Genomic DNA, 12797 nt, shown 5'->3' on the forward strand with positions numbered 1-12797 from the left:
AAGTAAGCATATATTCCCAAAATATTCCCTGTTGAGAAGACAATGGATTAAATTATGTTCGCATGTGTGGAGCTGACACAGTACTCTATTGTGTGGGAACGCCATATTGCTCCTGATTTTTTTTTCTTTTTTTTTTAAGTAAAGTATAAGCTGAAGATACAAGAGAGTTTTAGGGATAAGCAGTTTAGCATCACTAACACTTCGTTTGGACTGGCCAGCAAATTGCAAGTGGTCCAGACATTTGATAGTCGCATCTAGAATCAGTGCTTTGGTGATTGTCTCCAATACTTTCACTGGTCTAAAGTAACTGAGATGCTGAACTAATGCTGTGTTCGGAACTGGGACAATGGTAAACGATTTCCCAGCATCAGGGATGGAAAGTGGATCCATGGAGCTCTGAAATAGGTGTTGGACAATGGTTCTGGTCATGGCATGCAGCGTGGACGCGACCGGCTGTGAAGTCGCACATTGTTCGCACCCGGGGGCGAGATTTTGTAGGACTTGATGACTATCAGTGCAAATCGTCAACTTTGAAATTTGATAATAAATGAATCGCTGTTCGGGCTCTGAAATTTACAAAATATGGTTATATTATCTCTACCTACCAGAATTTATTTATAATTTGGATCAACCGGGTAGGTGTGATATGACTGGATTCTTTGACCTTCTATTCACAAACTATAAATGTTTGCTTCTAATATTTACCCTCAGAGTATGTGTATTTATGCCTTCGCACTACAGTGTAGCCCTGTTTCCATATTCACCAAAATATTACATACAGATTTGTGAGATTTCTTTGTGTCTTAAAAAAGATGTTATGATATACACAAATGGCTTTATTGTGTAAATCTCAAATAAGCCATTTTATCCATAAGGATTCATTTCCTCCACCCCACTCAATTGGTACAATTAGCGTTTCCTTTCTAGCCCCTCACCTGACCTTTTACTGTAAGACAATCCACACACATACAGACAAAAACTCATGTACTCACACGTACATAAAAACGCCATCAGACACACGAACGAACACACACACACGCTTGTGTTTCCAATACTTAGTATTATCCTGCGAGGCGATCCTATCATTACAGCCATCGAGTAACAAGAGAGAAAACGACCCTTGGGAGGCTGCAAGTTAACGATTTCCACTCACCTCTCACTTTCCACGGCCAAACCATCTTCCGCGGTCCGTGCAGTTAAGGTGGCACGTTGGCACGTGATCAGCGTGGCGCCGGACGTTGCGCGTAACGTGAATAAGCGATGGCGGCCCCCCACTTCCGGATAACTGTCAGCGCTGTGCGCGTTGTACGGGCGAAGGTGTGAGTGTGGGAGAATTCTCAGGGGCAGAAAAATGAGATCGCAAGGGTGCGTCCCTGGAAAAGCAACGACAGTCCGCTGCTAATGGGTTTTGATGGTCACAAATGCACCGACCGGTACAGCGGTGAGAACCCAAGTCATGGCTGCTTGGGGGGTTTGGATGAGCTCTGATGACAGGTTACATAGTATTTCTCCTTCTCTCTGTCTTTTCTTCATTTCTTTTCCCCTCAAAAGATCTCCACTGACGCCTATCTTTCGCTTTATTTCTCCTGTTCTCGTCCTCTCTGTCTCATTCCCTGTCAACCCCTCTTCCTCTTTTTCTGTCTGGCTCTCATCGTGTCATTCTTTTACTCTGATATATATATATATTCCAATTCTGGTTTTGCTGTTCACTCAGTCAATATGATCTAGCCCCAAAAGCAGAGAAGCGTGTATCTGTCTTTTAAAGTATCTCCAAGTCGCCCCACCCTTCTCATCAATCTTCAGTCCTTTTAGATAACTAGACTGATGTACACAACGTTTCCTTATGTTCACACATCGCCTCAGACTGTGGCGAAACATCCGTGTTCGACAGACTGGAAAAAATCGTGTCTTCTTTTCCAGTTCCCGAAAGGGCAGACGAAGAACCCTCCTGGGATAACAAGCGCCCATTAGAGCCCCCGTTAGAGTCGCAATTTAGAAACTTGTCGACTACAAAACTTTCTTTTATTTTACTTCATTTTGTGTCTTCAGTCCCTGTTGTAACAAACAGTATTTTTATAGCATTTGGCTTTAAGTTTTAAAGTTTTATCATGATAGTGGAGACTTCGATATCGATGTTGTCGATGATGATGACTTTTCAATCTTTCTGGGAATGTTCGATGAGTATGTTTCTTTGTAGTATGATACTGTATTGAACCTTTCTGTCACATCTTGCAGGATCTGAAGAGGACACCAGGGTCCAGGACAGTCGTGCCACGCCGCCGAGACAGCCCCTGAGCCTCTTTGTGTTGTGACACCCAGTGTTGATGATGGTGATGGGCAGCTAATGATTTCCTGGAATCAAAGCCGACACGGAATGAACTAGATTGGAATGGAGGATTAGGTGGGAACTGACAATCCTCTTTCCCTTCACTCACTAGCATCTGTCTGTCTCTCTCTCTCTTTCTCTCTCCCCTTTCTTCCGTTATCAATTCCTCCACAGAACCTTTGTTCTCTCTCTTCTCTCATTCCTGTCTCTGTCCATATCTGATTTGTCTGTCACTCTCTCTCTCCCTCTCTCTCTCAAGTGTGAAGACGACTCTCTCTCTCTCTCTCTCAATTTTCTCATCTCTTTTTTTTTTTTTTTCTCCATCTTATTTTCATTTTTTAAACTTCTTAGGCTGCCACCTCTCCATTTGTGTTTTCTATTTTTTTCCTTCTTTCTTTCTCACTTTCTCTCTCTCTCTCTTTCTCTCTCGAGCTCTTCAATTTCCACACTATTCTATCACGACAATCCTGCCTGGAGGCTAAACAGGAACCGTCACTCTCAGTGCTCGTGTGGGAAGGTGCGGGTCTTCATTCCTGGCTACTTTTTGTGGAGAACATGCTCAAGATTCCTGTCTTTGCTTCTTTGTAATTATGTGTTATTTTTGGTCTTTCCTTTTATTCTAAATTTAACGATAACGTCATACTTATGGTCTTAATCCCATGAAAAGCACCAGTAATGCACATACTAAATAAATAAAAAAATAATGGAAACCTCTCTCTCTGTTTTCAGTTAATCGAATCTCAGCTGATAGTGTGATTAATTCATTTAGAAAATACTTATTACAAGCCTGTAATCAATTTCAACTAATGGTCTCATTGTTGGAGACTTTTCCTCTGATTTCACATCTGTATCTAACATGTTACAACTGACTGTTGATAGTGACTTTTTTACCATTAAAAATACAATAATATGGTAAACATTTTATGCATATTTATTGATGTAAACTCTTATATTTCTTCCTCATTTAGATGCATGCAAAATTTACTATTTACTATTTACTTACATGTTCCTGTTTAATCTCCTCATACGCTTGTCATACTCAATTCCTTTTTACTTGTTTCTATCCCTCATATCAATGGTACCCTCACACTTTCAGTTGTTTTTAATGAATACAAACTAACTTCATCAGAGAGTCGAAGAAACCATTCAGCACCAGCACATCGTGTCCTGATTTTTCTTTTTTACCGAGGATCGCATCTTTCCTCTTCGAATCCAGCTCATGCAGACAATCCTGTTTTTAGAAATACTTCCCTTTCATCACTTCCTGTTTTCTCGAAAATCCAGGTATTATTAAGAAGAAGAAAAAAACCACCCATTAATATAATAGTTTTCGTGCCTCTGCGTCCAAAAACTACAACCAGAATATGTTTTTGTGATATTTTATACTCTATTTCCAGCGATTTTCGCTGAGCACTCGTGTTCTTTTCAAAATCCCTACTAAACCATACAATCAACCAATCACTCAATAAGTATTAAAGTGAACTTAGTGTTTAATCAATCAATCAACCACTGTCAATTGATAAACAACTGGTGTTATCGTCAAAGTTCTCAAGGGCATGCAACTGCAGCGCAAGCGATTGCCTGATAGTGGAAGAAGTTGTTTCCCTTGATACAACAAACATAGCCAGCAGTTGCCGCAAGCTCGTGTTTGTGTTTTAGCCTCTATCATTCTGCTAGGTCGACAAAATAGTAAAAAAAATTATAAATGAAAGGCATCAACATATGCGCCACACATTCACGGTCTTTGGCAAGGGGGAACTGCTATTCTCTCATGATAACAACCGATGCCAAAATGTTCACTTAGTGAGTTGTTTGATGCTGAATGTTTGTGTGTGTGTGTAATTATGCGCCCATATGTGTCTACACTATCTGTACCACTATTTTTTTCTCTGTGATACACATTGCAATACCTATTACTATTATTATTAAGCACTTATATTTCGCATTTCCTCACTCAATGGGCTTTACGAAAAGGAAGTAGGATCATGAGGAGCGAAGGGACAGTGGATTTGACAGATTTGTCCAGTCTTGTGGAGCTCTTCTTACACATTACAAGATTAGACATGGTTGACATCTGTGCATCACGAAAACAGAAGTGTCATCGGGAGGCGACATTACAAATTTGTGTATGCGTTCATTAGCTTTGGCGTGTTCACTTACGATAAATCTTGTTCATTGTACATGCAATCTGTTCCAGGTTTTAACATCACCTTCAAAAGTATAAGTCAATTCCACAGTTTTAAAAAAAAAGGAAAAAAAATACCCCCCCCCCCTCAAAAGAGAGAGAGAGGAAAAGAATGTCGGTGCTTGTTAGAAACAATCGAGTTCAGCAAATGTCTCACGTGGGATGCAGTCAACATCGTGTCCTACTGCACTGCTCCATCTTTCCTCAGATGGTTTTCTTCTGTTTACACTACCCTACCTCACCCCCACCCTTTATTAACCCTGGTCACAAAAGAAATGCTTGAGTGAAAGAGAATCATTATTGCTTGAACTTGAGGATATAGCTTCCATGATCAAAACCAATATAAAGAATGAGTGCAGCAACCAGCCTGTTACAGCACAATTGTTTTTAACTCAGCACTTAAATCGAATATAATTTATCTTAATATACCACTGACGGGCAGGCAGGTAGAGGTCGTTCTTTATTTGTCATAATAGCTCTGTACATAAATCATCTTACGTGAGGGTCCTATCGAAATTTATGTTTAGAGTCCATTGTAGTCGACTCAACGCAGGCTGATCTGTTAATAAGGCAACCTACTTTCTGGGTAGAAGCAGCTGTATAGTGTGCTGCAGGGTGGGAAGGATTAGTTCGCCTCTGCTGACACCTCTGTGCGTATTTTCCCTCGTGAAGCTGTAAAGGTGACTCTACATCTGGATTCTCAAGCTCTTCCTGTCTCGATGTAAACTAAAAAAAAAAAATATTTATTGTTTCTTGCAGTTCCTTTGTAAAGAGACCTTGGTGTGAATTCAGAGTTGATCGATCTTCCCATACGTAGAATAGCCCCGTCTCTTTCCTCACCTACTCAAATCACACACACACACACACGCTCGCATATACATACATTATTAAAAGTAAACGCGCGCCCCTACAGCCACATATAAACACACGAACCCACACACAGGGACGTACAAACACACGTTTTAAAATCACCTTGGAAAACTTCCGATAAGACATGGTGGCCTCAAGCAATAAAGTTGTCAGAGCTGAAATATATGCCCCCACATCTGGTCTCCCTCGACGAAAAAAAAAACCCCAAAACAAACAGAAACCAAACCCCCCAAGCAGGTTCACGACCCTCCTCCACCACCAACTCACCTCCACATGCCCACTCACTTATCACCTATGTAGATTATTTATTCATTGTTCCTTCAGAAAGGACACTATTTATCGAACGATAATGTCAGAGCCAGCTAGTCTCTCAGCGTCTCACTCTGATGATAATGTCCGAGAGTGTTCATTCCTCATGGTCACATGAGTAACCGCGCGAGCTACCATAATGGCGCCAATGACGATGTAATTTTTTTTTTCATTTGATGTTCCTTTGGTTAAACTGGTGCATGTCATAGTTTTCCACAGGAATGTTTGATTTAGTAACAGCTGTTACATTCTAATGCGTGTGTTTGATAACCTAGTTGCGACTAGGCCTGGTATAGGGACAAGTCCAGTCACATGTAATCGTGTTAACCAAGCAACAGATAATGTAATTGTAACACAGGTATCGATATGTGTGTGTGTGGGTGCGTGCGTGCGTGTGTATGTGTGCACTTCGATGTGACTCCCTCTAAGTGGTAGATAACCTTTTCGGTTGAAGGCCGTTTTATATATTTATAACATCACTTGTGGGACATATACAATTATCAACTTAAAAATGATCCCGCTATACTGGGCCAAGCCATTGTTTCACCAGAGTGTGATTTATTACATTTTAAGTCCCCCAGGCGGTTATCTTGGCAGGGCCAGACCAAATAATTTCACGGGCCGGACATTCTCTCCACTCTGTTCTAAGTTTTGATACAATATTATTGTCGCAGCACTGCCGTGTGTATGTACGTGCGTACATCGCATTGATCGTATTAACAGGGATATCTATATCAAACGATAACATTCTATACTATTCTATATTATTTTAGGTTCTATCACATCAATATCTATGATTTAAAAGATCTATTGTATTAAGACACTATAATCGTAATAATAATAAAAGAAAGACCCACACGCACACACACCACAAAGGTCCAAAGGGACAGAATAATAATAACTACCACACACACATATTGCCGACCCGCAGAGCCAGATCCACCTTGGAACAACCACAACTAGGGCCTGAAAATATCCCGCTGACACAATGATTATAGAGCAACAAAGGCATCCCAAAACTATAATTAACTGATGCATACAAATTAGTAGCTGGGAGGGATACTGATTAACACCTTCACACACACACCAGTGCTCACGAAATAGCATCGACAGGATCAGTGTGCTTCTTCCTATCACATACACATTTATATACATCTGCCTATAGTTCTGTACATCCACCCTTCCACACATATTTATATACATATTCCTATTGCTGTACTCCCTCATAAACACACACATATATTTATATACATATTTCTTTTTCCGTACTACCCCCCCCCCCCCACACACACACCTATGCATATACACATGCCTACTTCCGTGCTCTCTCTCTCTCACACACACACATGCACGCACATGGCTGGCTGGATGATTATGTGAGACCCAGTGGTTGGCCTGCACAACTGAGTGTTGTCCCATGCTGCCCCACCACCTCTTCCAGTGCAGCCAGATCTTTGGCCCGGGGCCATCTCTAGAGTCAGAAATAAGACAGCCACTGACCTTTGCACCCATCATTTTAGTGCTTTGGCACTGACACAGTTGTACACATCTGTACCGGACGCTAACATGCACCCACCTGTGGCGGTGGCCCCTCCACCCATTTTTTTTATTTTTTTTTTTTTAAGTATCTCGTTGTCTTACTCGACTTTTTTAAAAACTTTTATTATGCTTTCTTTATCCGTCACCTCTTTAATTACACGTATTGTTTTCGATATTCTTGTCTCTGGTATTTTAAATTTCGTTTCCTGGTGTCACAGCATGTTTGGACATTTGGTTTATGTGACAAATTAAGGAGGACGAGAAGTGGCTAACAGCGCAGGTGGCGGTCTTTTCGTTCTCCCTCCTTCAGCGAGGAGTGGAGTGCCTGGCGCACATTCAACGATGAGGGAAGTTGCACTGTGAGAACACTGTTTATTTTGGGGGATGTGTTTGTGTTGGTTGGAGGGTGGTGGTGGTGGTGGCGAAACGGTGGCTGTTTTCGATGCTTCAGGGAATGAGGGATGGGGGAGAATGTGAAGGTTTGTCACGTAGGACCTATAAATACATTGGATGTAGAGGCAAAAAAAAAAAACCAAACAAACAAAAAAGAACAAACAACAACAACAACAAACGAAAACTGAAGAGTCATTTCCTCTTCTGTCTAAAGCTCAAACGTGTTGATATATTAATAATACAGTTGATTTGTATATGTCGTGTCTGTATTCAATTCTTCCCCTGGTCACCGTTGGCCTGTGGTTGGACATGTTGATAAGAGAGCAATAAAGTATCCTCTCGCTAACCACGCTTAAACACGCGCCATTTGTTTAATTACATTAGTTGGGTCTGAGGACTGACACTGGTCCCCGACTCTGACCCTGACCCTGCCATACACAGTCCCAGATAGTATGCAGGGGCTATAACACCAGGTACAAAAACACCTTACCTGTGATGACAGGTAGATGACTCAAACGTATAACCCAAGTAAATACAAGACATGCTTATCTACCTGGCTGTCTACCTGGCTTTACTGTGTTACTAATGCACGCTCACACACATTTTAAAAAGACCAGATGGGGGTACCCGGTATCTGCCACTAGGATTGACTGCACAGGTGTGGGGAGTGGGTGAGGAAGAAGGGTGTTTGGAATTGATGTATGGATCTGTCTGTGAACAGCAGCGGATCCAGGGAGGGGAGGACCCACACCTCGTGATGAAGCGGGAATGGGGTGAATCATAAACTGTTTGCCTTGTTTTTCGTATAGATTATTATATCGAGATATAATTGTTGCTGCTTTTCTATAAATTCGTGAGGTAGTTAGCTGCAGCAACAGGTCGCTAACGAACTAATTGTGTGTGAATGCATGCGTGCGTGCGTGTGTATGTGTGTGTTTCATTGTGTTTTTGTGCTGCGTGCGTCTCTCATCCACTGACAGCATTGCGTAGTCAGGTCCATGAAACTGTCAGAGGAGAAGATTTGTGGTCTTCCCACAGCTTGATTAAAATGGAAACATGCAAAGTCAGCGACACTAGTCCTGAGGTTATCTAAGGTGCCACAGGCCCGATAGAAAGGTCGCCTAGAATAGGTCAAAGTACTTCAAAGAGTATGGGTGGGGATGTGGTGGAGAGAAATGCTTTACTTTATCGTTTGTATTATATTACAGGAAGAACCAGCAGCCTGCAGTCTTTTGAACGAAGCATGTTAAACAGAGAGACATCGAAAAATACTAAAGCTGAATGTCGGCACTCGACAGGAGCTTGATAAACAGCACAACAGGCCAAACCAATTCAGAAAAAAAATATCAAAAGGAAGACTAGAGCACCTAATTATCTTGGACACCAAGGAGGGTTTCCCACCATTTTCCCCCGCTCACCTCATCTATCATCTGTAAAGTATTAGCAAACAGGTTTGAACTTGACTAAATGTCCCCAAACCGTTGTTTTTCTGTCACTTTCCCTCACAACTTTGGCAAACTTGGTCAAAAGTTTGAAAGTTCAGAAGGGCAACGCGAAGGTCTTTGTGGATGAGGGCGTCTCGGTGGTGCGATGTGTAAATCATTTTGCTTTTCACCACTGCAGTGAAAGCCTCGGTTCGGCTCTGGGCACAGACTTCATGGATCACTTCGCACGGTTGGATGTCGGGCTTTTGTTTTCAGTTACTCCTACTTCCTCCCTATTCCTCCATTGTTTGATAGAGGATAGGATAAAGGTGGCCTGAATGTCAGCTGATTCTGGTAAACAAGTTCTGTAACATGATTGTTAGTCATGGGCAAAGGTCGTGCACTCAGGCACATGACGCATGGCTGAAAACTCTCTGTGACCTCTGTAATACTTCTTTTTCAGCATTCATCTGCTCAATAAAGTAATCCGTATATAACTTCATACATTAAAAAAAAAGCCATTTTCACTGCTTATTTCTTTTTTGACAAGATGTTTTCATATTAAAATAAGCACATGAAGTCATAGTAGTGGCACTTACCGCATCTAACCTTCGAATTTTGATATCTTATGAGTTCACCGATAAAACACACCGACTTAAATTGTTGACGAGGTTCTGCTGTCGTGACTCGTGCGCTGTACGATTGCAGAAAGGAGTTCTTTCATATGAGAGAGAGAGAAAAAATGACTATAGACAATGCTATGACAAAGTCAATTCTTTATTAACAAAAGGGGAAAAACTCAGCTTTTGAACGCTTGATCCTCGTCCCGAGAGAATCAGTGCGTGTTCATTTGCGAGTCTACCACAAGAGAACGTGGGAAAGGAAATGGAAGAAAAAAAGAAAGGCTTTACAAGAGCAGGAAGCGCAAAATCCAAATGTTATGAACTTTGCTAAAGCCGACCTTCAAATCCTGTGCCACTTCAAATTGAGGTTGGGGGGATACTCGGAATTATGCTGTTTCGCTTGCTCTTTGTTTCTATGTGTTTACCGCGCGCGTACATGCATATGTGTGCGTTCCATTTAAATAAGCGGCTGCCGTTTCAAGAAAAAAATCCTTTGTCTTTTCGACCTTGTCTGTATATAGAACACCGAGAAGTGTCGACTCACGGGTGTCTTGCAAGTGTCATCACAACCTGTACATCGATACGGGTGGAGGTGTGGTTGGGGGAATGTGATCTAAAGATCTTTCATTTCTGGTGCGACAGCTAACCGGCCTGTTATATAAGACCAACACCACTCCCTTCCACAACCGTCCACCCCGCTTACCCACAGCTGGTGTACCCGTAAAACTCGGTGAAGGCCGCCGAACGTCATTGAGATATAAAAATACTGCTGCGAACGATAACTGCGAGAGGATTCACGTGAGTTACCTGCCCTTCAAGGCCACCCGCTGCCCTCGAACACAGGCACGCGATGCTTCAAACATTAACTGACTGCGCCCTCTATGATAAATGCGAACTCGCACCGACGAAGGACGTCGAAACACCAGCAGACTTCACGATTATATATATATTTTTTTTCATCTCCTTCACGCTTGCTAGCTTTATCATTATCATGAGTAAATAAGCTTATCTATTATGATTTAATCATCAGTGCTTGTGTGTGTGTGTGAGAGAGAGAGAGAAAAAAATGATAAATATTTATTTACCAGGGTAACAGGATAACTAAAGAGAGATAGATGCGCAATGCATTAAAAAGGAGCAGTTTACCACAACCAAGCCACGAAAAACATCCTCAAACATGTTAAAAGATTTGCCGAAAAGTGAGTGCATGGATCGCATCAGTTTTACCCGGATTTAAAGAAAAAGTATGAGGGTCGCACTATTATTCTAGCTCGTAAACATGTTTTGGGTTTATTTTTGTCGCCTCCTGAGATTGCTGTTCTTTTTTAAATCGTCGGCTGTCCCCATCCCTCTTGTCGATGGACTGGACTGGCTGCTCGGAAAGAATGTCGAGCATGTCGACCGCGATGTTTGTTAACACTAAACGGCGCGTGTATCGGTTGACGAGAGGACAACGTTGACATGCAGCCTGCTAACTTGAGTACTAAAGCACTTATTGTACAAATTTGGAACAAACTGACTTATTTATTTCGTCAAAATAAAATATTTACACATACATTCTGTTTTGATTTCATTTGTTTGGTAATTGAACGAAACTTCACAAAATATTGTTTTTATAAATTATGTAGCAGGTTGCCATGGAGACTCTCTAAGATGGCGCATTAGCTAACAATTTTAAAAGCAGCTGTTAGTAGAATTAATTCTTTAAATTGTTTGCTCCAGAAAACTTTTGTATAGCTGGTAGTAACTATTAACATTTTTTTAAAGGGTATGTATCGGTTATATGTTTTAAAACTTTAAACTTATTAAGTTGTCAGTTTAATAATTCCGTTTCATCTAATTAAAACTGTCCTTTAATTTAGTGCCTCATGAGAAAATATAAACATCTTTTAATGTCGTACAACTTCAGTATAACTCATGCAATTGTTGTTTTGGCTGCTGTTATGTGTTCAAATGCTGCAAAGAAGTATAAATTTCATTAAAAGGGCCTTTTAGCAAAACAGTTATATTTTAAATTATCGAGCTTAACTGTCTACCATATTCAGAAGTCTTACTATTTCTTGCCTTTCGCGTCTGACATGTTACAAACGTTGCCTGTTTAATCACGGAAATCAATTATTCCTTCATTAAAAACACAAAGAATCGATCCCTCATGGAAGATGAGGTATCGAGGCCAAGCCACACCCTCCCTTTGTTGAGTGGTTTTTTTTTTTTTTTTTTTTGCATCGATTTCCTCCTTTTGCACCTGGCACTTGAAGAACCGGCGCTAGGTAGCGGGGGAGGGGAGAAGGGATGACCGCTCAAGACCCCCGCGCCTCATGGACCCCCCACTAATTACAAGTGCACCGTCGGGATGAGACAGTCCGTTAATGCCCCGTTACGTACTTTGTACCGGCTTCCAAACGCCGCACAATTCTATTTGCCCGAGGCCCCCCATCCCTTAGTGCCAGCTCTGAACGTTTAATTGGTACTTGAAGCAAATATTTAATCATCTCTGATTTTGGGTTGCTTACTACCGGAAACCAAACACGAGGGGATTGTGGGAGACCAGAAGATTTCCGAAGCGTATTCATGTGACCTGTGACCTTACCTAGAAAAGAGGGGGAATCTGCGTGTGGAAATTTCCACCGGCTTTGAATGAACGCTCTTTCTGCTGGCATGATAGATGACCTAGTTTTTCAAAAGACTGTGTTGTTTAGTCCTGAAAATTCTCCATTTGTGCTAATTTTGAGAACAACGAGAACAAACATGATTAAACCAGTCACTGTATTTAATGACCATATATATGTATATTTTTTTCGAGAGGCTAGAGGATATACTGAACATTTATGATATATTATAAACTTTAATCTTCCAGCAACTGAAATGTATTTCGTCAAGAGTTACATGGTGAGAAGTATATAAACTTTACTCGTTACAACACGCCACAAATTCCATAACTATTGAGCTTTCAAACAGACAACTCTTTTGTTTGTTTTTCTTCATGATATGGCTACAGAGGCAGTATAGCTAGGTAAAATATTTATGATTTTTTTTTAGCGGTGTGGGGTATGTGTTTCTGTAAAGCAGAAGCAGAAAGCTGAGTTTGGCTCTGTGGCAGCGAATGTTTAGACTGAGTGTCCAAAGTT

This window comes from Pomacea canaliculata, linkage group LG2 (genome assembly GCF_003073045.1).
Source record: "Pomacea canaliculata isolate SZHN2017 linkage group LG2, ASM307304v1, whole genome shotgun sequence".
Classification (NCBI taxonomy): domain Eukaryota; kingdom Metazoa; phylum Mollusca; class Gastropoda; order Architaenioglossa; family Ampullariidae; genus Pomacea; species Pomacea canaliculata.